Source organism: Macaca thibetana, chromosome 4, assembly GCF_024542745.1.
Source record: "Macaca thibetana thibetana isolate TM-01 chromosome 4, ASM2454274v1, whole genome shotgun sequence".
NCBI lineage: Eukaryota > Metazoa > Chordata > Mammalia > Primates > Cercopithecidae > Macaca > Macaca thibetana.
Genome location: NC_065581.1, coordinates 121,118,045 through 121,144,701, shown reverse-complemented (window position 1 = coordinate 121,144,701; position 26,657 = coordinate 121,118,045). Strand labels below are relative to the sequence as shown.

General features: G+C 38.3%; 1 protein-coding gene across 23 annotated transcripts in view; it reads right to left on the bottom strand.

Moving 5' to 3' along the window:
* The window catches only part of PLAGL1 (PLAG1 like zinc finger 1), a 114,156-nt gene that overhangs the window by 17,933 nt on the left and 69,566 nt on the right, over window positions 1-26,657 (bottom strand). For 2 of the 23 annotated variants that reach the window (XM_050787396.1, XM_050787388.1), the window contains exons 2-4: window positions 8,457-8,528; window positions 4,299-4,330; window positions 7-80 (exon numbers count right to left, since the gene is read on the bottom strand). The gene's annotated coding sequence lies outside the window, so the exon portion shown is untranslated. Of the gene's footprint in view, window positions 1-6; window positions 95-4,298; window positions 8,529-24,706; window positions 24,755-26,657 lie in introns of all 23 variants that reach the window. The other 21 variants (XM_050787401.1, XM_050787385.1, XM_050787400.1 and 18 more) reach the window with 20 other exon arrangements.

Here is a 26,657-nt window from a genome sequence, read left to right as displayed (position 1 = left end):
GCGCACCTACTGAGTGACAGGAAACATCTGCTGCGAGGCAGGGACTGAGTCCTCCCAGAAGTTTGTCTGAAGATTCAAACCTGTGAGAAAAGACCTTGTACATCGTCAGGGAATGAAGCTAGGAAAACATTCCTCCATTATGCTACCCCCGAGCTTCACTTCTAGAGCATACACACGACTGGCGACGTGCAGAGGAGATTTTCTAGTGTGTTTTCATGCATTTTAATAGATGATCTTTAAGTACTTATATCCTTTGTCCTACTTGCAACTGGATTAAGAAAAACTCTCAACTTTTCCCCTGCTTTCTGCAAGTGGAACAAAAAGAACACATGAAATTGCTTACATAAAATATTCAAAAGAGCACTCAGAGGAAATGGTATTTTTTTAAACCAACAGTATTAAAATACCATAAAACAGGTATGCAAATCTATGCAATAACAGAACCTAAAACAAATTCTGAATTGAAAGAAAGTCAGCAAATAACCAGTTGGCACTCAACAAAGGGGCTTCATATAAATAAAGATTTATCAAATTTGCAGTGCAAGAAGGTTGAAGTCTCCACATTGAATATTTAATTAAATGGTTACTAAACCTGGCTATGCATTAGAATCAGCAAGGAAAACTTTTAAAAATACAGATTCCTGGGTGGCCACAGGGCAAATCAGTGCAGACTAAAACAGCATCACTGGGACCCCAAGAATTTATGTTTTTACCAAATCTACAGAAGCCAAGTCTACAGCCAGCTTTGTGCCACTGAACCCTGATGAGCATTTGGAAACCAGCATTTCTGTTCACCAAGTAATTATCAAACTTGGTTTCTTCCTACCAAGACTATTCCAATCAATTGCTCCTCTTACAGGAAAGCTTTTCAGGATTTTCTTAACTAGTACAAAGGCAAATCTGTTATGGAACGAAGCCAATTAATATCTCACCTAAGTGATTTATTCACTTGCCTATTTTCTTCTGTGAATTTGATCAAAAAGGCTATGTCCATTTATTTTGTATGATAACATCCTTTGAAGTTAAAAATGGAAAAATCAAGGCCATTTTTGGACAACTGTTTTAAAAATAATGCATCACAATACAGGAAAAAACTGGAGGTGAGCAGGTTATTTGTCTGAGTCATTTAGGGAAATTGTTTCCAACGCATTCCTTGTTTTGCTTGTATAAACACTTTACAAATCATCTTCATGGTCCATCTCTTTTCTCAAAATGCTCAACATTTATTGTGGTGGTTTAATTGGGTGGTCTCCAAAGGCTTGTATAAAAATTTTTTTGAAAGAGCTTTAAAAAGACATTAAAGCAAAAGAGTAAAATTCTTCCAGATGATTCTTCCTTTGCGCCTACCCATCTCACAAACGAACAATACCAATTTATGTATTCAAAGAGGCAGGGGTTCTTCTGCTTCCCAGGAAAGGGTGCACATAACGTGAGGTACGCAAACCAGGCAGTGAAGTAGCTTAGCTTCATTGTGAAAATATTCAAATTATCACAAAAAGAAAGCGATTCCTTTCTGAATTCAACAATACTCCTTGGCCTCCGAGGGCTCACACAGGAGCTTATTCTTAAGCTGTTCAATGTAAGCAGCACTCGTGAAAGAGGAGAACTCTGGCAGGGAGGAGATCAAGTCCCTCAGCTTTTCCCACCTGCCATCTCTGCGCCAGTCTAATGCTTAAATAGTTAACAATACAACAGAGAGCCCGAGGCAGGCCCGACCTGGGGGGAAAATCATGTGCAGTATATGACGATTTAATAAAGCAGAGAAGAGACAGGAAAAATAACACATCTTAGTTTGACAGGATGCTACTTGCAGACCGCTTTTCAGCTCAGAATTTAATTTCTAAAGCAGAGGGGAAAAAGGGTTTTCATAACGTCAATTGTTCTTTTTTAAGTATGTGGTTAAAAATGACCCTATAAAATTAAACAATCCTACAGATAAATGTTTCCGAGTTCCAGAGTAACAAGAATCACATTTTTCTAGGAGTGAAGACTGGCAGATGCTAAACACATTAGTTAATTGTTTTAAATGAAGGGGGAAATATTTTTTGGTAAGTTTATTTATTCGTTGATGACAAAAACCAAAGTTTCACAGATCTAGGGTTTATGAGTTCCAGGATGTGTTTTTGCTGTCACAGTATGTTTTTCTAGGCATTTGCTTCTGAGAACAGCATTTAAGAACATGTCTTTTTCTCTCTTAATGAACTGGTTTAGCCGCCTGCTGGGCATTCACTGAAACCCACATTGAACAAAGGGATTTCCTTCCAGTTTCAGCTCATTCACTTCTAGCGACTCCTGATTTTACTTAAGCAAATTCTCCAAACTGACTTTTATTTCTAATGATTTGAGTGGGAAAGAATTGGGCAACCCTCAAACACTGGGAAGTCTGCCCTGGTTCTCAGTGAAAGAATCCTCTAGACTGACCATGTACAAGGTTTGTTTTTGTAAAGTCTCTCGAATGTGTTTTAGTTTCCAGATGGAAAGGAGCCCACCCGGTTTGGTGGATTACAGACAACTAAATTTTATTTCAGCAAGACGGATCATGGTGAACAATGAGACTATATCTTTGAAATGAAGACCCTGAGTGGGATATTCAGATTCACCTCCAAGCAATGATGTCATTTTAAAGGTGACACTGAGGGGCATGGTATTAAGCGGTCACTCGACGTTGGAACAGATTTGTGGGCCTGGCAGCTGGTCTTCTACCTTCTCCCATTATACATGATCTCCCTGGGGGACCCCATGCATAACCCAAGGTTACCATTACTCCTTGAAGTCAGAAGCCTCCCAAATCTCTATCTTCAATCCTGAACTTTCTTTCAAATTCCAGACTAATACATCTACCTCCCTCCTGCAACTCTTGGATACCTTGCAGTGCCCCTTCAAGGTCACATGGTGGGCTTCAAACGTTAACCCGCAGACTTGCTCCTCCTCCAGCACTGCCTGTTCTAATGGCACCGTTATGCAATAGCCATCAGGGCTCCCGGATCCTCACCAGGTGATGGCTACTGTTTTACGAACTTTACTTAATACCCTTAACAACCACATGAGTAAGTAGCATTCACCCTATTTGACTAATGGGGAAACTAAGTCTTAGAAGTTGTGCTGATTTGCCCATGTTCCTACAGCCAGCAAGCAGTTAAGCTGGGCTGTGAATCCAGGGTGCATGTCAAAAGTCTACCTCTTCCCATGTCACTTTCCAGCCTCTCCAAACTTAGAAGCTCTGCAGTCTAGATTGTTCTCAGAGATTAAGCTTTACAACCTTATTGTCTCTCAAATCTGTTTCCTTCTCTTAATTCCCATAGCTACCTACTGTTCGAGTGATGTTTTGCCTTTATTAGGGCCTCCAAATTGGGATAGCACGACAACTTTGGAATTTTACTTTGTTTGAATTCCCAGTGATTTTCCTTTCTAGCTCATTTAAAACAGGTGGCAGCCTTTGTAATCCCTTGTATTTTCATCCAGGTGAAGACAGAAGCATCCTGAAGAAGTCTGTCTTTGTTAACAAGATCTAAACCTAGAGAAGAAATTCTGCTGGACTTCTGGGAGGGGAGAAGGGAAAGCAGAGGAGAAGCTGCCAAAATGACACTCTCCCTACCATCTCCCCATGGCCAACCCCCCCATCCCAGGGCCTGATAAGGAGATATGTCAGCCCCCAGCAAGAGAGGCCCTTGCACCCCTCTGTTCCCTAAGGCAATGAGTAGAATCCTTGAGAAGAGTGTGCCTCGGGAGGCCAGAGCTGAGGCAGGAGGTTTCCAGCCCTCACTGGCGACCCTGAGGCAGACAGCTACAAGGATTCAATAAATCACTACTTTGATAAACTGAAGGTCAGAGGTGGGTTCCTCATCTTCCAGAGGCCATGAAAATCTCCAGGTCCTAGGACACACTCCATGGGGGAAGGGGAAGCACCTAAAACTTACTGACATGAAATTTCCTCTAGGTTGGCAGAATGCGAACTGGAGTCCGTTTTCATTATGGTGAATGAAAACAGTAATGCTCCTTGCATACTTGACGATCTGAGGTGAAATGCAGACTTGTGGGGTGCCTCAATAAAGTGCAGAAACTTAGAACAGCACATATCTGTGCTATAGACTAGCTGCAACTGCTGGAACTGGAGCTGATCTAGTTTTCAAAAAAAGCCACCGCTCGGTTAGAGAGACGAGCACGGACTCTGCTTAGGCTCTGGTGACCTAGGGCAGAGGGGTGGGGTGGCGGGGAGGGCAGCAGGCTTATGCTTTAAAACCCTGAGGCAGATAGAGAAGGAAGGAAGGAAACAAGGGCAGATGTTAGAGTATACTCACAAGATTAACTCCTCTGATTCCTATGCAAATACCTAGAAAGGGAGAGACACACAAAGTTATCTTTAAGGTCTTTATCATCAACTCTGAATTGCTAAAATAAACAAAAACACCCAAGTAGCAGGGGGAGGGGGGAACGGAAGTCGACTTGGAAGAGGAAAGAGAGCAGCTGGTGCTGCTGAAGTCATGAGATCCAGGACACCCCTGTTTCCCAAGCCTGGACGTGCCTCCCAGTGTAGCATGCTGGCACGGAGCGGGAGGGATGATTTCCATAAGATGGAAATGATTGCGTGCTGGAAAATGAGGTGCTTTAGGGGAGAGAAGATTCCTAACCCAGAGGAAAGGATATAAATCTTTAATATGTCACATTTGTTGACTGTAAGATGTTGCAGTAATGGTCGGTACTTGCAGCACCAAATGGGCACGTCTAAGGGGTCCGGGCTTTGAAATCAGTCATGTTATCCAAACAAATTCCACTTGAGCTCCATGGCTGAATGTCTGAGACCTTCAGAAGAAGCTTATAAAGGCCCTGGTGGAAACTGAAGAGGATTTTAGATACGCCAAAGATGTGCTGGCCATTACACAGAGACTAGAACTTTTAGTGGCGAGAGCTCTGGCTGGGAGAACCTCACATTCCTAAGAATCAGCAACCAGGGACCCCATTTTCCTGCCAAGTAGGCACACTATTAAATCTGATGGGCATGTCCAGGGGAAAGATGACCTGGGAAAGGAGTTGCTCGGGGAGCAAGTGCCCTGTCGCAGAGGCAGAGATTGCCAAGATGGTCTGCTAGGGATTGAGGCACAAAGCCCCCTCTATCTACTTTAGTTATAAGGAGGTGGGAATGCTGTGTTAAATTGTACCCAAGAAGATAACTCATAAGGCAAGGAACATGGAAACTAGGGTGTGTTGGGCAAGTAAGCAGAGGTTGCTTGCTTTACTGAAAGTGGGGCTGCTCTGGTCTCTCAAGGGTCTAGCCTTGGTTGGCACATGCTTCCCTTGTCACACCAGACAGGTGAGACCAAGAAGGGAAGACAGAAAGAGACAGTCAGTGAACACCTGCATGGCCCAGCCCCAACCCCACCACTTAACATGGCAACTACGTACAGGAGGCTACTTTCCAATCTGTGGTGCCCAGAAACTTAGCAGGGATAGGGGGTTTGCATGGGGAGGGATGCTAGAGAATGGAGAACAAGCTCACTCTATTGTCCCAAACTCAATTTCCGTGTGGCTTCCTTTAAACAAGCCACAAGCTCAATGTGTCAGTTAGGTCAGTGGAGAGAGAGATTTCTGCATGCTAGAGGCAGATCCATATTGCTTCCCCAGTCTCTCTGTTTTTGGATGGTTCCCCTTCATTCTAATCACAATGCTGCTGCCAAGGTGATTCTTCTAACATGCAGATATTTTCCTGTCACTTGCCTGTTTGGAATTCTTCAATGGTCCCCTTAGGTTTCTGTCGACTGCAACGAAAAGTCTTGTCTAATCAGAACCACTGAAAGTTTTTAATCAAGAGAGCAATATGTTCAGGCTTGTGTTATAGAAAGAAACTGAGAGAGCAGACATACAGATTATCCTCCTGGATTTATCAGTTATATACATTAAAATGGCCAAACAGTAATTCACATAGCAAAACAAACAAAAAACCCAACTGTGCAGACACACATACACACACACAAGTGCAATAACTGAACTCTGAAGTTCAGTATACAGCTGTTCACAAAGCATTCTAAATCTTCCCTGACTCAGAACAACATCTTCGTGCACTCTGATTTGAATATGTGGTGCAAATGAGAACCATTTTAGGGAAACAACATAAGATGACTATGATCTTAAGGTGGTTTCAATTTACATGGTGATTGTGAGTTTTATGAACCACCTCTAATTCCTACTCCTGGAACAAAAAGTGAAAAATTACCTTGGTAAACGCCACATCATGGATCAATTAAGTTATTCCCCAAATAAAGTATCCTTTGTTATAGTATAAGCCTGCATAATTTCTAGCATTTTAAACATTGATAGAGAAATGTACTTTTTTTCTAATTTTAATGTTTAACACTCCTATGTTATTATCCCCAACTCCCTTCATCCCACCACTGATTTCATTTTAACTTTTGTTTGTTCATGGAGGGAAGTAAGGAAATTTTAATGATATTCCTTAGATAATACATTTTCTTACCTAAAAGTAGTACAATAATGAGTTTTATTCTACCTCAGTCCACTATGTGGCATGCACACTCTACTTAATACTAGGTTGTGTTCCTACAGTTAGTTAAAAAAACCAACTAGCTGGTAGAAAGACGGTGTGGTCTAGTGTACAGGAAACTGGCTTTGGAGTTGGATGGATCTAAGTACGAATGCTGGCTCTGCTACTTGGAAGGTGTGTAACCTTAGGTAAGTTGCATAACTTCTCTAAGCCTCAGTCTCCATCACCATAAAATGGGTATATCTATATATCTTGCAGAGCTGCTCTACAATTATGCATAACACATGTATATTTAGAGGCACAATGACTGGTACCGAGTCCAAAGTACATGTACGAAGTAGATGTGGCCTGTGAATAAAAAGTGTTAGGGCTGATTTTACACGATGGGTAAGCTCACAACTAGGAAACATGAATAACTTTTTTTGGAGTAACATATATATATATAATAGAAAGTCAGAGTATACATGATGGATTCGCTTCAATCATGTTTCTTTAATGTGGATCATCATGACACAATTCCATCTCCTGGCATGTGTTTATAAAATAAATTTCTACTATCCCTGTGCTTTCACATTTTCTCACATATTTGAGAAATTCCTAGATTCTTAAGGAGTGTAATCCTATTTACTGAGATTTTAATGGCAATATCATGTTTAACTAGAGAAAACAGTTACAAATGGGCCTGGCATGAACTGGTCCTACAGGTGCCATAAAGTTACCCAAATGGTATAATGAAGTGATTGAGGGCGTTTGGGGATTTTGCTACATTTTTTTCCTTCTGAACATATTGGTGGGGGTAGTGGACTAGTTTTAATTAGAATCGTTTGGAGAACAGGAATCCAAACACACGACCTAATATTCTCCTAGTTAGCCTTCCGCCTGAGGCAGCTGTGGACAGCCTTCCTAGAAGTCAGCCTCACGATAAAGAATAGAGCGAGAAGTGGTTTATCTAGTGGGAGGTTTGTGGGGGGAATCGAATGTAAGATGGGATATAAGAAAACTTACAAAGACAACTGGAATTTTTAAAAAATACACCATTATGACCTTCAAGGACATTTTGCAAAGAAAAAAAGAAAGTCTGGAGAGAGGCCAAGAGTTATGGTTAAGCAACAGCACTGCAGCTGCAAAACAAGTGAGGGCTGCTTTAGGGTGACATGGCCTTGAACCTAGAATTAATGTATATGACAGGGAAAAACAACAACCATGTTAGATATGAAATTTAAGGCTGGGATTTGGAATCATTATCTTGAAATAGGCGGTTAAAACAAATCCTAATCTTTACATGAGTGGTAGAAAATAAGAAATAAAAGCTTCTGACATATAATGGGCCCCTGGCAACCATGAATTCCCTCAAATAAACACTGGATTGAGCGACATAACCTATTTTATAACTCTAGAAAATTTGGCAAGCTGAGAATCATCTCACATTATGATTTTAGAAGAGTGGTTTAGAGACTCTGAATTGTAACATATGTTACATTCTGGATATCTGATTCTAAATGGTGGACCCTATCTCAGTTTTTTTTCCTAATATTTCCTTAAGATAAAACCATTTAAAAAACACCTTTTTAAAATATAACAGAAAGAGAACAAGAAGTTTCTAGTGAGCAAGTCATGATAAGTAAAAATCAACTGTACAATGCCCATGATTTCTAATTTAAGACAAATAAATAGCAATGATCATTCTTAGCGTGTCCTCTTGATTTTTTTAGAGTGAAAAACAGGCTTTCATTTAAGACCACATCTTAATCCGCCAACCTTATTTTCCCCTCAAAGCCTGAAGTTCCTCAAATGTAAATTCTCTCACAGAGTCTCTTCTGGGACATAAGCCCCTCTCCTGTGGAGGAGGCCAGGGCTCTGGTTTGTGCTGCAATGTGAGGAGAGAATGAGAACAGAGCCATGACTGATGGTGGGAGTGCTGGGGGGCAGGAGTTGGAGGGTTCGGCACAGACATATTTACCTTTCCAAGTGAGGTACAGATGAGTTTCAGATGTGACACGAGACAGAAGCCACATTAGACGTGACAGCAATCCTAAAGAAAAAACAATATCAAAAGTTTTTTTTTTTTTTTAAAGCATCAAGAAAAAAACACATTGGTACTATGAATACTGAAATTTACCTAATCAGAATATGAGTTCAAGGATACCAGGGGTCAAAAATCTCTCTCCATCAATATGCTGTGCTATAATGCCATATCCAAGCATTCCAGAGGCACACATTTAACTCCTTAAGGGATCTTTAGTTTTAGAGAGGCTATACAGTGATGTGGTTAAGACCACAGTATGGTGCCAGAAAGCTTAGATTCCAATCTTGGTGCCACCTGGAGCCACTTAGAGACCTCATGCAATTGGTTTTCTCTCTCTACCTCAGCTTCCTCTCCTGTAAAATGGCAATAATGATTACACTCACATCACAAGACCCTTCTGAGAATTAAATAAGCTAATTTGAGATAAATGCTTGACACTGTCTGGTAAGCAGGGCGTATTCATGTATTTGTATTTATTTTTCAGAGACCCCACGTAAAAATACCTCACAGCTTCAAGCAGAAATTACAAGATAATCATGGCTGGGCACAGTGGCTCACGCCTGTAATCCCAGCATTTTGAGAGGCCAAGGCAGGAGGATTGCTTGAGGGCAGAAGTTTGAGACCAGCCTGGGCCACATAACAGGACTCAGTCTCTACCAAAAAAAAATTTTAAAGATAATCAGAACCTTTTTAAGAGTGTCAACTAACCTTTTTAAGAGTGTCAACTAAGAAGAACACTATTCCTTTGGGTAAGGGAAACAAGAACCTCAGCAGGGATGAGGGTGAAGAGGGGGAGGGAAGTAAACGCCACTAAAAGACAAAATATGGGGGAAAAAACACCCCACTTTGGCTTGACTTCAATTTTTTTAAAAAGTCAAGACCACTATTATCAGCAGAGGCCTGGAGACAAGAATTTGCTGTGCAGACCCAATCATTCACCTTGAGATAAGGAAAAGGACAGAAACTGGACAGCAAATGATGAGAGGGCAGCAGCGAAATGTTTACAGACTGAAAAGAGATGGAAATATAGCTTTCAGTGAAAATAATGAAGACAGGAAATAGATCAATAACTTAAACCCATCAACCCTCACCTCCACAGATATAAATTCATTACTGATTAGCAGTGTAATCCAATTGGATGAATACTTGAGCACCAACCCTAAGTAACCTCCTTCTCTGAGTAGCCCACATTTATGCCTTGAACAAAAAGGCTGCTGTTGTATGTGTTTTTAAAATAACAAAACGATAAGAATTTGAATCTTACTAATGCAAAAGGCATAAACTTTTAGGTATAAGCTGAGTTGGGGTTTTTCCTCCTGAATTGAGGTTTTTCTTTCAGAAAAATGTCTCACTAAAGGAGACAATACGTAACGTTGCAAAGTAAACATTTAAACTACTTAAAATGTACTAAGTATTTTAACAACCTCATTAATATACAAATGATTAATTACAAATGATTAGGTATCTAATTATTACAGATGATCTTTATAATAGTCATATCTGATCTTATACAACTGACACATTAATTTTAAATAGTTCTGTATTTCAGAATAGCTTTCTTGCAACTAAATCTAGTGGTAAGGAGGATATCTTGTTTTCAACGGCTAGATACATGTTTATTAGGGCTGCTTTATTTGGTCAGTCTGGGTGGACGGGAAACTGTCTAAGAGGGAAATATCTGGTATTTTTCTACTAGGAAGTTAGCTTACATAGATTAACACACATGTAAACAAACAGACATAACATATGTCCATTCCCAAACTTATTTTGAGGGTTTGACTCTTAAGTTACTTGAAATTATTCTTCTGGGATATTACAGCAGTCTTCAGTCTAAAGAAAAAGGCTCTTTTCTGAAGAATCACATAGTTGAAGTTATCTGATTCTACAAGCAGAGCAAGAACAAAATTTTTAACTGCAGTTACTTCCCTGGCCTGTCTGTAGTTCTTTTTTTATTAATGTAGACAAAGATATGCCTCACTGCTGAAAGCTGAAACATCAAATGGAAAAGATGCAGTTTGATTTCCTACATTCCCTCCACTCTCTGCCTCTCCCTACTTCGGTATAAGTCACACAAAATTACTTCCAGAAACTAGGAGGATTGAGCAGCCAAGTTATGAAGCCTAAAGTGCTATGCTTAATGCTTTTTTTTTTTTATATTCAAGTTAATACTTATCAGGGTGACAGTCTACCAATGATCAAAGTCATGGTAATTTTTCTGTTTCATGAGAAATCTAAAATCTCAGAATCACAACCCGCTGACTCGATCTTATTTGTAACAACCCACATAAGTGCCTCTTCCTCTAGGAGATTCCTCCTGCAATTCACAAATGTGAATTTCACCTCTACTATTAATCAAAACAGAAGTGCAAATAAGTTTCTTTAAAAATAATCTTGGTAGTGAACATAAAACAAAAATAACATGGAGAGTAAAGTATTAGCCCGTTCCTGTACTTGTCTGCTTACTTACTCCCTCCTACAACACTTTCTAAAAATTTCCATTTGATTTTAAGACGTTATTTTCCCAAAAAATGTTGACAATAATTTCCCACTTCAAGCTCTGGCTTTAAAAAGAAATAGGTTATAAGTTGAGAATAGCTAAAAAAAATTGGGTTCGTCCTAGGGTTCTGTGACATCAGACTAGTCAGTGCTTTAGAATCAAAATTTCCCTTAGACTTTTCACTAAGAAGCAAAGCTGTTTGTTTGCTTTATCTGATAAGGAATTCAAAACATGCAGTGGTAGTAAATCTGGTTAAAGAAATTGTCAAGGGAGGTTTTGAGTTTTGCCATTATTTAACATTACATCATAGAATTAAATCATGTAAAATGGCAGCCTTATCCATCTCAATCACTAAATTTGGTCAAGTGAAAGTCTACAAAATTCTAAATGAAAAGCTTTTTCATCTTCTTAATGGAAATATCTAAACATTACATTGAGGTTTATTTTTAGGAAAGAATAACAGAGAAGAGAGCTTGGATCTGAAAAAGAAAAATGCCACACACTGGTGATGCTTCCTTCTAGAGGCTGTGAACTGCCTGACAAACTTGCTAAAGCAAAAAAGGGCGTAATAGTTCTCCACAGAGGAAGAATTTTAAAAAGCAGTAGCAACAATCAGGTAACAACAGACCAATCAGGTCTTCCCAAAATTTAGTATTTGCAGTTGAAACTGGGATAAATAATTACTTTCTAAGGAATGTAGAGAGAGCCAGCAATCCCCATTCATTCAGCCCGCATTTACTGAGCCAAGAGCTCTGCTAGGCTTGAGATATAAAAATGAATACAACACAGCTGCTTTACTTCCAGCTAAAAGAATACACCTAAATAAAGAGCTACAGGGCCATGTGTTAAGTGCTATAATAGAGGTGTACACAAAGGGCTGGGGGCCAAAGGAAGAAGCCATAAATTCTTCCTGGGAAATCAAGCAAGTGAGGGGAGATGTGAAAGAAGGTATCTCAGAGATGTTTCCTTGTGATAAACTCAAGACTTTTTCTTTAGTGTGTACTATAAAGGTGGTAATTTTAAGACTGATCAACTATTGCAATGCCAGGCGCCAATCTTGGTCTACAAGCCAGTTTGTGTTTGATACACACTTCCAGTTACAATATCTCAGGAATATAAATATTTTAAAATAAATATATTATTGTAATATTCCCATGCAATGCACACAATCCAGAATGGCATGAATCACTGGCTTGAGTGGAACATAGCTTCCAAGTTCAAAGATGTTTTAAAATATAATGAATGAAAGATGAATTTTAGAGAGTTTCCATATAGTATCAATAATGCTTACTGTATCACTGTTTTCTTTTCTCTCAAGGCAAAAATAAAAGAATCACCTGATTATATCATGGTTAATATTTGTTTTTCTCTACTTCTGTGTTTAAAAAAAGAGGGAGGGTAGAGAATCAACTTCTACTTAACATTATTTATTATGCAGACCATATTCCTACTTATAACATAGTTGTGACAAAACCTCCATTGTTCATTACACACTAGCCCCAAACTTGAGTAATTCTAATGTAAGCATGAGAAACTCCCGTCTCCTTTGGGGTGAATTTCCCAATTCCTCTGTGTTAAATTGAGGTCTAATTTTCCCTGTGCCTGGTTTTCACAAGAAGGTCCATTCCACCCCATGTGCTCCTTTTCAGCTGTCAATAAACAGAGGCAGTGAATTCCCCACGGCTTCACAAAGCTAGTTAGGCAGAGCCATTCATTCCTTCAGGAAAACAGGGCATTGATTTCAGCGAGTTCCCAGGGAGCAGCTGCAACAAAGAGATCAAAGGCCCACCTCTCTTTCCCTCCATTGCTTTCATTAGGCCCAGCCCAGACAAACAGCGACAGGTTTCCTTGAGACAAGGAGAGGGCCCAGCAGACCACCTCATGGTTCAATTCAAATTCATCCGTTTCCTACATTCCAGTGACAGTCCAGAATGCTAACCATGACAAACCAGCACAATCACCCGGCATAATATACTGCTCGCTAGTTCATCCAAGGTCAGAGGGAGAAAACAAGCACGGGGGGAAGTCCTCTGCTTCTAGGGCCTGCTGAGCTTCAATGGCCCCCTGACATTCCATAAATAAACTTCTCCCTCTCACTCTCCCTTTCTTCCTCCATCCTACAACCCTACAAGCGACGGTCTCACTGAATAATCTGCAACTTCTTTCATGTCACTATATCCAAACTATATGGAAACTTTATTTTCAGTTGAATAGTTCGTTCTAATAGTCAGAGGAAGATGGCAATACATGCAGCCTCTATTAGTTCACTGCTGTGCTAAAGCCAGTCTGCTACACCTAGTAAGCTACTACAACGTGATGAATTCAGAGCTGCAGTTTCTAGGGTTACCTTAGTAAGGGTTGATCTCCAGAGCTGCAGTTTCTATGATTACCCAAGGGGTGATCTCCAGGGAAGGCAACACAACTTAAAGATGGAGTTAGTTTGCATAAATTCTGTTTGTACAACAAAAGTGTGAACAGAGATATAACAGTTTTTTTTTTTTTTTTTATTGGATCCAGGTAATCACCCAAACTGGTTAATCCAAGCTCCTGTGTATAAATGAGTTGTGTGTTTGTTGGGGTGAGGATGGTTAGTCAAGGGGAGAGGAGAGAGCAAGAGGGACTATGAAAGAAAATGAATTATTCTGACTGGTTTACCTACACGGAACAAATATAATTAAGAGGTTTCCAAATTCACCATTCATTTCTGAATTGCTTATTTCACACCTTCATGGAAGTCTATGACAAAATGCCTTTATTTCATTGTGCTCATTCCATTTGTCACTAATCCTGAGTATACATGGGAATCGGTGGGTTAAGTTTCAAAATTGTGAAACCAAAAATAAAATAAACAATATTGGAATGAAAGGCGTGAACCCACTGGGTGAGGCAGAACACAACCTTCCCACGTGCCCACAGGCGTCAGTACTGACCTCGGTAGCGGGGTGGAGGGGAGGTCACCAGTGACCTCCAGGGCCATCTATTCACCAATTACTCACCTTGAACTGTCAAAGATGCTATTTTGTATAGAGAGCTGAACAGCCCTCAAGGAGTAAAGACATTCCTTATATTCAAATTAGGACAGAAATGGACTTTGCATATACAGAACTCTCAACTGCACAGGAAAGGTAGCTTTGACAAAAATGGTGTGACAATTAATTAGGAACCTTAAAGCTAACTCTGGCAATGACTTGCTTTGGGCCTAGGGGACACCTTTAATCCCTCTGTCTTCCCACTTTTCCCAAATGATGACAGAAATATCTGTGAAGAATTCTTTGTGGCAGTCCAATGAAATAACCATTCCTCAAAAACTATGTATCTTGTCAAAGAAACCGGCTTATGAGTAGAACTTCCTTATATAATGATCACTCTGTAACTCAGTAGAGATTCTCTGGAAACTCGCTACATTTCTCTAAATCAAATTGTTTTTTGTAAAGCACTCACGAAAAATACTACTGAAAGAAAGTCTATGGCAAATGACCAAAACCACTTATCAATCCATTTATGTATCTTTCAAAAGCATTTACAAAACACTGAGAAATGTTATCCACTGGATCTCTGCCTCAACCACCTGAGAGAGATGGTTTTATTAATCTATTTTTGAATGAGGAGATAATAGACTCAAGAGAGGTAAACTGACTTGCCAAAGTCATGGAACTAATAATCAGCAGTTAAAACTTTAAATTCAAGTATTCTATCTTTGAGTCTCATGCTGTTTCCATTATACCAGCTACCATGTACTGGGGATACAATTATTCACTGAAGTTCTCTTACCAAGGCTATATTAAATAAGTCATCCTGGTTTTTGAGGCCAATGCATTGTACCACTTCCATTCAACGAGGTAGTTGCTTAAGCGTATGGACTCCGGAGTCAGATCTGTATTTAAATTTTAGTGTCACTTTGTAATAAGTTCATAAATTAAACAATTAACAATATATTTGGAACCTTAGTTTCCCTATTTGTAAAAGAGGAATAATAACCTCATAGGGTTTGTGGAGGATCAAATTAGATAACTTATATAAAGCTCCTAAAACAGTGTTGACATACAACAAAAGATCAACAATTATAGCTATTATCAATGCTGAAAATCAAAACAGCGTAAAGCTTGTTAAAAGGAAAAATTTCTTTTAAAGAAAAAGACATAAAATTTAACATCCAGTCTCTAGATTGCATGATTCCTTGCATTAAAAGATTAGCTTTCAAATCTAGGATTTTATGGGGGGCAACTAATGAACTAAGATCAAACTATTATAAAAGAGAAAGAAACTACTATACAAAACAGAAACACTAATTGAAGTGTCGTTTTAAAAGGCTAATTGAGGCAAATCCTTGCTACTATAAAGCAGCAGTGTGGTTTTTCTGCACAATTCAGCTTTACTTCTTGCCACTTAGCCATTTCAAGTAGAAATGTATTGGTAACAGGAAGATATTCACAGACTGTTACCACTTGAAGAGAAAAATACACACAGGGATATTTGTTGTCTGTAGACAGTGCTTTCATGTTTTTAAAGAACTAACACACATCTTACTTCATTGACCCTCACATTACTAAGAGAAAACAGATTAATTTTCTAGCACAAGAGAAGACTGCCAGTGGTAAACAGCAAACCTTATTTTTTATTCCTTGTCTCATTTTTCATGACACCCTATTACTGGGTGGTGGCATAGAGATGCCACAGTACAGGGTGTACAGAATACTGTGGGAAGACAGAGGCCACTAAGACTGGGAGAACCAGAAAAGGTTTTGCAGAGAAGGTGACATTTATCCAACCTTTTATCTAGTACAGACGTACTTCTGGAATATTCCTGGTCGCCCTTGAGCCTGAGATTTCTTTTTTTTGTTTGTTTTGGTGAATTCTGAATATCTCATTCAGTGATTTAGTTCTCCTTATACTGCTTTTTGTTCATTTGAAAACTTAAATGGATGCCCTCACCCCCTTTTAAAAATTTCATCCAAGGCCTTGATATTAAAGAGGCCAGGAGCTGAAGCCACTATTGTTTGACTTAATAATATTAATACGTAAGGCACCTTTTGATTCTACAGTTCTGTGACTTTTAAAATGACTGCTTGTTCTGTAATAAGTAGTAGGTATACTGCATTCTGTAAGTAGGTATATTGCATTACCTACTATACAACACATCACTTGAAATGTGCAATTTACTTCCTGTTAATATTTTAGAATATTTTCTTTATTACCATTTATATCAGAAACAGTTTAAAAGAACTCTTATGAACATCTAAAGGACTATGTCTAGCTAAAGAAACTCAGCCCAGAGTTAGTGAAGTATGACAACTGTTTCTGTCCTAAGAGCCGAGTTCCTTTTTGTAGGTAACCACCCCTAATTCTATCTTCTCTCACAACATGAAAGAAACATATTTTTTTAATGAAAGACATTCAGACGTTTGAAGATGATTATGACAATCCCTGATGAGTTATTAATTTGAGACCATTCTTCTTTTCGAACATAGGCATGTAGTGCTACAAATTCCTCTCTAAGCCTTGCTATAAGTTGCATCTTAGTCACTTGAAAATTTGGTTTCATTTTCATTCAGTTCAAAATATTTTCTAATTTCCTTTTTGATTTTTTTAAAAAATAGGCTACTTTTTAGAGAAGTTTATGTTCACAGCAAAATTGAGCCTGTTACAGGAATTTCGCATATACTCCCTTCCCTCCCAACACACTTAGCCTCTTCCATTATCGATATCCCCCACTAGAGTGGTACATTTGTTACAACTGATAAACCTCCATTGACACATCATTATCACCCAGAATCCATGGTTTAGAGGTCACTCTTGGTGTTGTATATTCTATGTGTTTGAAAAAATTTATGACAGTTCTCCATCATTATAACATCATACAGAGAAGTTTTGCTGATCTTTTTCCTGTCTAATTCTGCATTTTCTAAAATGTCATATAGTTGAAATTATATAGTATGCAGCCTTTTGAGACTGGCTTCTTTTACTTTAGTAATATACATTTAATTTTCTTCCATGCCTTTTCATGGCTTGATAGCTCATTTCTTTTTCTTTTTTCTTTTTCTTTCTGAGACAGAATCTGGCTCAGTCACCCAGGCTGGGGTGCAGTGGGGCAATCTCGGCTCACCACAACCTCCAGCTCTCAGGTTCAAGCAATTCTCCACCTCAGCCTCCCGAGTAGCTGGGACTACAGGTATAGTCTGTATACCTGAGATTACAGGTGCCCACCACCATGCCAGGCTAATTTTTGTATTTTTAGTAGAGACACAGTTTCACCATGTTGGCCAGGCTGATCTCGAACTCCCAACTTTCAGGGATCCACCTGTCTCGGCCTCCCAACGTGCTGGGGTTACAGGCGTGAGCCACTGCACCCAGCCAGCTCATTTCTTTATGGTGCTGATTGATTTCGTTTGTGTCACACTTGTTGGCTGGTAGAGTTCACCAGTACAACCATCTGGGTCTGCTGTCTAGAAGGTGTTTTAGTTTATATGTGTATTTCAAGGAACTAGTCTATTTTATCTAATTTATCAAATATGTGGGTGAGAGCTTATTTATACTCTTCTCTTACTACTCCTGTATTTTATCCACGGGATTAGCAGAATAACACCTCTTTCATTCCTAATATTGGTAATTGGTGTACTCTTTTTTTCTTTGGTTGCCTGGCTAGAGATTTATCATTTTACTGATCATTTCAAAGAACCAGCTTTTTATTTTGTTGATTTTCTCCATTGTTTTCCTGTTTTCAACTTTGTTGATTTCTGCTCTAATTTTCAGTATTTACCTTCTTCTGCTCACTGCAGGTTTAATTTGTTCTTCTTTTTCTAGTTTCCAAAGGTGGAAACTGAGGTTATTGATTTTAGGTTCTTTTTCTTTTCTAATACATCATTTAATGCTGCAAATTCTGAAGCACTGTTTTAGCTGTATCCCACATGCTTTCATAAACTGTATTTTCATTTTCAGTTAACTTAAGATATTTAAACATTTTTTCTTGAGATTTTTCTTTGATCCGTGGGTTATTTGGAAGTATACTGTTTAATTTCCAAATATTTGGAAAATTTCCAGCACTTTTTCCGATATTAACTTCTAGTTTAATTCTGTAGTCTGAGAAGGTATTTTGTATGGTTTCTATTCTTTTAAATTTGTTACGATGTTTTTAATGTCTCAGGATGTGTCCCTGGGTTATTTGGAGGTGTGATGTTCAGGTACAAGACATTTTTCCAGATTCCTTTCTAATTAAATTCCATTATGGTCAGTGAACACTCTTTGTATGATTTAAATCCTTTAAAATTAATTGACTTATTTTCCCACCCAGAATATGGTCTATCTTGATAAGTGTTCTGGCTATGCTTGGAAAAAATGTGCAGTTTGCTGTTGAGTAGTGTTCTATAAATGCCAAGTAAGTCAATGTGGTTGATAGTGTTGTTCAAGCCTTCTATAGCCTTATTGGTTTTCCAACTACTTGCTCTATTATCTATTGAAGGAAGGGTGCTGAAATCTGACCATAGTTGTGAATTTGTCTATTTCTTCCCATGTATACTGAAATTATTTTACTAGGTACATAAACATTTAAGATCATTTCTTCTTGATGAATTCACCACTTTATCATTATGAAATAACCCTATTTATCCCGGTAATATTCTTTGTTCTAATTTCTACTATGTTTAATATGAATATAGTCACTGCAGTTTTAAAAAATTAGTACTAAAAATGATTTTTTTTCATCCTTTAGCTTATAATATATTTGTGTCTTTACATATGAAGTGCATTTTTCTGTAGGCAGCATAGAGTTGGTTCTCAGGGGGTTTTATATGTATTAAATCTGACTGTGAACAATCAATTGAGATAACTCACTACCTTCGGACTGGCCAATGTGTATATTAAATCTGACATTCTTTGCCTTTTAATTATGATAGACCATTTATGCTTACTTAATGTGCTTACTGATGTGATTAGGCTGAAATGCACCATCTTGTTATTTGTTGTCTAATGGTCTCAATTATTCTTTGTTCCTTTTCTTTCTTCTTTTGGATTGATTATCTTTCTCTAATTTTATCTTCTTTGGCTTATAACTATGTTTTGATATCTTAATGGTTGCTGTAGAGTTTATAGTTATATCTTTAACTTACCATGGTGTACTTTCAAGGGATATTATACCAGCTCATGTAGAGTACAAAAATTTTATCTTTTTCCTCGCCTGACCTTTGTGCAATTATTGTTGTACCTTTTGCTTTTATAAGTTATACACCCCATTTGCTACTATTTTTGTTTAAACCATCTTTTTAAAAATAATAATCATCATCATATGTATTTACCTAGGTGGTTGCCATTTCTGGTGCTGTTTACTGCTACCTGGCATTATTTTCCTTCTTTATTAAATCAATTAATAATAAATGTGAGAGTTTAAAAAAAAAAGATTTCCTTTAGTATTTCTTACACTGTGGGTCTACTGGTGATTAATTCTTTCAGCTTTAGTACATCTGAAAAAGTCTTTATTTCACCTGTTATTTTCCTACCAAAGAAAGTGCTTGCATGTTTCACCTTTTTAAAAATATGTTGTCACAACTCTAGATTTCTAGATGAATAGTTTTAGCTTTCGGTACTTGGAAGATGTTTTCCACTGTTTTCTGGATTACATTCCTTCTGACAGGAAGCCTTCTGTCATGCTTGCTCCTCTGAATGTATAGTCTTTTTTCTCTGCTTTAAAATCTGTCTTTACTACTGGTTTTAAACTATTTGATTACCGTGTCCCTTGGTGTAGTTTTCTTCGTGTTATTGTGTTTGCTTGATATTTATTTAACTTAGATTTGTGGATTTATTGTTTTCATCAAATTTGGCAAGTCTTCAGCCATTATATCTTTATTTTCTGTCCTCTCCCTCCTTTGGGGACTCCAGTTACATACATATTTGGTCATTTCAAGTTGTCCCACAGCTCACTGATGTGCTATTCAATTTTTTCTAGTTTTTTTTTTCCATTCAGTATCTCATTTGGTATAATTTTAATTGCTATCCAGTGTATTTTAGGATTTTAATCCTATCCAGTGTATTTTTCACCTCAGGTGTTATCTCTAGAAGTCTAGAAGTTCAATTTAGGTCTTTTTATAGCTTCCATCTTTTCTTAACAACCCTATGCTTTCCACTACCATCTTGAGTATATAGAACATAGTAACAATAACTATTTGAATATTCTTATTAAATCTATTTAATTTATTTTAGTATCTCCACTTATTAGATGTCTGTCAATTCTGGGTCTATTTCTATTGAGTTTTCTCTTCACTATTGAATTTTCCTGGTTCTCTGCATGTTGGTAAATTCTGATTGAATGCTACATATTGCATACTTTATTAATGGGTGCTGGATATTTTGTATTTCCTTAAATATCCTTGAGCTTTGTTCTGGGATACAGTTAAGCTACTTGAAACAATTTGATCCTTCAAACCAAGTGTCTGCAAACTAGGCCCACAGGCCAAATCTGGCCCACTGCCTATTTCTATAAATAAAATTTTATTGGAATACATTCTGATACATGTAAATACATTTGCTTACAAATTGTTTATGGCTGTTTTAACAGTAGAAGGGCAGAAGTGAGTAGTTACAACAGAGACCACATGGCTCACATATCCTAAAATATTTTCCATCTGGCCCTTTACAAAACAGTTTTATGACCTGTCTTGAACGGCTTACTTTTAAGATTTTTTAGGCAGGATCAGATTAGACTAGTCTAGGGCTAATTTTGCCTCATCGCGGAAGCATTAGTCTTCTGAGTACTACATCTAATCCCACTTCTATACAAGGTTTTTCTACTATGAATGGTGGGAGGGTGGGAAGGGGCACACTCTTCTCTGCCCTACATGAGCTACTTTTTTCTTCCCAGTGGCTCTTTCCTCATCCATGGGTAGTTCTCTTACGCATATGCACTAATCAGCACTCAGCCGAAGCCTACAGGAGAGCCCTCTGAAGATCTCTGGAGCTCACTCTCTGTGTAACCAACTCTCTCTTCTCTGGTACTCTGTCCTTCAAATTCTAGCTGCCTCAGCCTCCCAGAATTCCTAACTCTATCATCTCAACCTAGGATAAGCTGTGTTTGGGTTCTGCTTTCCTGCATTGCAGCCTGGGGCAAATCATTTGTTTTTTCCTTCTCTCAGGGTTCACTGTCTTGTGCCACTTGTCCAATGTCAGAATGCCTTTGTTTCATATATTTTATGGGCTTTTTGTGTGTGTCTGTTTGTTAGGCTATTTTAGGCGACAGAATAACTCCAGTTCCTGTTATTGCAAGATGGCTGGAAGCAGAAGTCCTCTCAGTACGAAGTTCCAATTCTTTATATTTGCCTTAGTGCTTTATAGTTACAATAAACTGTCCCAGCTCAAGCCATTTACCCAATTCTATGGTCAGTCAGCAACTAGAGAAGGGTGTAATAAGCAAAGTCAGTAACTAGTATAGCATCCCTTTACCCCAATCCCACTTTCCTATCTTTGTGGGATGTATATTGTGGGATATATATCACAGACTATATATTACAGTAAAACTTGGTTTTTAAGATTTATCTTTTCATTGAACCAGTATTTATTGAGTGGTTGTTTTTCCTGGCATTGTTCTAGGTGCTGGGGATTCACCACTGTGAACAAAACACGCAAAAATTCCTACCCTTGTGAAACATACCTATGAATTAAGCTTATCTTTGAATTAATTGTTTCTAGTAGCTTAACTGTATCCCATAACAAAGCTCAAGTAAGATATGTATCAGATGGTGATTAAAAAAATAAAAGTAATGAAGAGACAGGAAGTGCTAAGATATTTGGCAGGGAAAACAGTGTCAATTTAAAACAGGCTGGTCGGGGACAAAGGCATGGGTGAGAAGATGACAATTTAGTGAAGATCTGAAGGAGGTAAGGATGTAAGTCATGTGGCTATTTCTGGGTACAATAACTGCAAAACTGACGCAGAAACAAGAAAACTGGTACAGCTAAAGCAGTCAGTGAAGGGAAGCGGTAAAAGATTAGGCCAAAGGTAATGGGACCCATAGCACACAGGAGCTGATAAGCCTCTGTAAGTGAGACGGGAGGGACTGGAGACACTGGAGCAGGAAAGTAACATGATCAGACTTAACAGTTTTAAATCATTTATCAGGCTGTTGTGTGGAGAGTGAATTCTAGGGGAGAAAGTATGAAACCAAGGAGACCAGTTAGAAAGCTACTGTTATAAAGAGATGATGAAGGTGTGCACCAGTGCAGTAGCAGAAGAGGTGGGGAGAAGTGGCCACCTTCTGGATTTAGGCGGGGCTGACAGTATCTCCTGACAGCTGGCTGTGTAGAGGGTGAGACAGACGAAATGAGGATGCTGCAAAGGCACCTGGCCTGTGCAACTGGAAGAAAAGTCTTCCTCATCTAGGTAAATGGCTACTTAGCATGAAGGAAGTTTGGTTGGGAATAGAGAAGAACTCAGGAGCTCAGGTGCAGACACATTAGGTTTGATATGCCTATCAGACATCCAGCAATTGGATATTTGAATCTGAGTTTAGAGAAGAAGTCTACACTGGAGACAATTTGGTAGCTGCCAGCATATATGTATTAAAAGCCATGAAAATGAATGGGAACAGCTAGGGAGTGAGAATCGACAGAGGACAAGTACAGAGAACTGTGCCCTGGGACAGCCAATGTTTGGAGGTCAGGACAATGAGGAAGTATCTGCAAGAAGGATAAGAGTAGTCACATGCAATAGGAAAGCAGTTGGGAAAGTGTGGAGACTCAGAAGACAAGGGAAGAACATACTTCACAGAGCAGCATGATCAATGGGGTTAGTGCTTCTGACAGGTCAAGGAAGATAAGGACTGAGAATTAATGGTTGGGTTTGCAATATGAGGGTCGTTGGTGACACTCGAGAACTTTGGTGGAATGCCCAGAAAGAACTGAGAAATTGTGTAAAAGGAAGCAGGGACATTAAATGGAGCAGTAATTAGAGAGGAATGGGAGTTAAAATTTTTTTTTTTAAGTAAAGCAAGGAGGCGGGAATGCATGATGCAGGAGAGAGAAGGGACAACTACTGTAGTTATATCCTTGAGCAGGTGAGAGGAGATGGGACTAAGAATATAAGTGCAAGGGTAAGCTTTAAATTGACCATGGCTGGGTATCTTTCTCCAACTATGTTCAGCTGCACTGCTGCGTGCATGGAATCAGCAGACCAAAGCACCTGGATATAGATGGCTACGTACAACGGAGCAAAGGGGAGGGACAGAGAAGATGAGCGGATGAGTGATTTTAATGAGAGGGTAGGCTATTGACATTGAATAAGGAAGGATGTGAGATATGAAGGAAGTGTGCTGCAGTGTAAAAGTTGTATGTCTAGATGGAGTTAAAAATGTGTTGGAGTGGGAAGACAGATGGAGAATAGGGTGCTGGGACTCAAGGTCATGGAGTGAGAGCAGTTCTTATTAATGACTAGGCCCACAGTATGACTATGGGTGGAAGTTGCTAATGTAGTTTGGAAGACAAGGTCATTGAAGGAGAGGAAATCAAGAAACTGAGAAGCCAGGATGTTAGGACTCTACAAAGCCTGAAAATCACCAAGAATTAGGACACATTAGTGTTACAGGGAAGGACGGATCCTGAATCTTCAAGGAATAATGAACAATGATGTATTTTAATTTCCAGATTTTAAATTTTTATGTTGTCTTATAACTATATTTATAATAATGACTTAGGCCTTACTCCAAGTCAGCTGTTTTAAGCTAATCCAACTGTCCTTTTATGGTCCAACTTGCATTCTGTTCAAATGTCCTTCTTTTCTTTCGCTATCATTCTGAAAAATATACAATTAATTCTGTCATTTAAATCAGTTTTCTAAATTCTAAAGCAAAATTTCTCAAACTTTTCCATGGAGCACCAGTTCGATGGTATATTTGGTGAGGTAGGGGTTGTATGGTGAAATATGTTTGAGAAACACCACAGACCAAAGACCATCGATAATCACTTGTTGGAAATAAACAAGTCTAATTTGATTTTAACTCAGCTTTTTCCACAAATTTAAATGACCATAGGCTCATTTTCTGTAAAATATCAGTTAACATCCTAAGGAATGAATATACCAAGGTAGGTACTATCGGGAAGGCTGTATTAGAGGTGTGTGTCTTCTTGGTGACTTCAAAAGAGGTGAAACAGAACCTGCTAGAACAAGATTCAAGATACAGACTTAGAATCTGTCAGAGAATGCAAATCTTTGTTAAGTTACTTTGTAACAATATTCTTCTCGCCTGCTAACATGATGAAAAACAAAACCATCTCAGAAAATAAATTCTCAAAGATATATTTAAAATTGGTTTAGTATATTTCAATTCTCCTCCATAAAAACGACACTTCATAGACTATTTAAAAACAAAGATACATAAATATGTTTTGGAGGAAGACTAATGCCCAACAGGATGTCTGCATCTATATACAACCTCAGTTCTGCCCTTTGCTCCCACTAACCATAAATCTGATAAGAAGTCACTATAAGGAAACAAATGCCCCAGGCCAAGACATGTACTTCAAAAATCACTATCAAAATAACTATCATCTAAGAGGACCAGAAAAAGTGTGACAGACTTTAAAATAATGTAAGAACCAAATAACAAAAAAGTTTTGCTCCAATTTTTGCTCTAGGAGCTCTAAAAAACCATTATCAAGTTATTAGAGAAGAGAAGGTATTGGGAGAAGAGGATAAAAAAAATTGAAATACCAGCTTACAAAAGCCAATCATGATGTTTATGAATCAGGCAGGAACAATCTGAAAACAAAAATAAAAATTACTAGTTTTATATAATATTTGCACATGCATTTATTAATTATAATTTTGAGATCATTGTATGTTCATACGCAGTTTTAAAAGAGCCTTTACTCAGTTTCCCACAATAGTAACATTTCACAAAACAACAGTACAATATTACAACCGGCATGTTTATACTAATACCATCTACTAGTCTATTGTGATTTCCTGTTTAATTGTATTAGCGTGTGTGTGTTTTATACAGTTTGAGCACATGTGTAGGCTCACATATCTACCACTAGTCAAAATATCGAACAGTTCCATCACAAGGATCCATCATGTTGCCCTTTGACAAACACATACCACCTCCTTTGCCACAATCCCTCTCTGCCCCTGACCCACTGCACATCTATTTTTAACACTAAAATAATAACAGCCATTTACAAAAAGTATTTCACTCCTTGTCCATAGTTGAATGTTGTCTACTACTACTACCACCACTGCTACTACTACTACTACTTCTTCCTAGTTATATGTCAAATCTTGAATGAATACTTTTAGTTTTCTGCATTAAAGTTTTAGTTTAAGGAATAAATTCTCCAGAGAGAAGTCTTTCTCATTGTTAGCATGGCATAGATCACTCATTTCAAAAATCAAAACGCAAAAAGTAAGGGAGCCAGAGGTGGTGTCTGCACTCACAGATTCCGTATTTTCAATATATTACTAACGAGAAACTCTGAGTGCTTACTGTGGGCCAAGCTACATATTATATATGTATGTATGTGTATGTGTATGTGTGTGTGTGTGTATATATATACAGACACACACACACATATACATATATTCCATATACCAAGCCTTGATGTATGCACATTGACCCTGTTTGGCCCAGGAGAAAACTGAGGCACCAAGAGGTTTACAAGTTGCCTAAAGTCAAATAACTAGCAAGTGGCAAATCCTGGAACCTGGGACCAGACTCTGGGCACCCAGACTCTACCATCCCTCAAGGAAACCATGATAAAGTCAAGATGTTTTGGTGTAACCATTCATTGCTAAGACAAATAAATCACCCGATTATTGGTAAGCTTCACTTTAACATAACGGAATTCAACAACGAAAATGTCCAAAACAACGATGTGTAAAATGGAAGAGGTATTTTATTCAAATACAAAATGATAGGAAATTGCCAAAAACAAAGGTTGGGACATGCAGAAAAGATTTTATATTATGGCAACAAACTGTTCACCAGCCCTGAACAGATAGTCTTAATATTCATTGGGGACTGTCAGGCAGCAGTTTATACATAGCCAAGATTACTCTTGAAAAAGACATATTCAATTGAGCAGAGATGATGATGGGAGAACTGAAATTTCTGAGCAGATAAAAGCTTCAAAATTAGGCTCTTCAGCCAATAGAGACATCTAAAACTCCAAAGATAATGTTCGGGTTATAGTAATTTAACAGACACCCATTGTGACAAACTTTCTGTAGGTTTATTAGCTTAATAATATAGCATTATTACTGAGGACTAGTAGATATTCTCTTATGTGAAACTACACAGGACATTTATGCATAGCTGTGACAGTTTTGCCTATCATTCAACAGTACTTAAAAGGTGCCTACTCAATAAGCCATTGATATGCTGCACCAAATACCCTGGTGAGGCTTTCTTTACAGTGCTAATTTTACAGACATCTCCTGGATGATCTAAGTTCAAGAGGCAGCCGGGGAGGAGAATGCATTATTAGCATGGTTTGGTGTGCATATAACTGAGTTATACATAGGAACTAGGGAAATGGAGCTCTGAAGTTCATCTTCCAAATGAAGATATATGCTATTAGTCTCGACTTTCTGGGAGGGAAGTTAATTCATTACTTCATTAACACTGAAATATATTAAAAACATTTTCAGTTAAAAGAAAAAA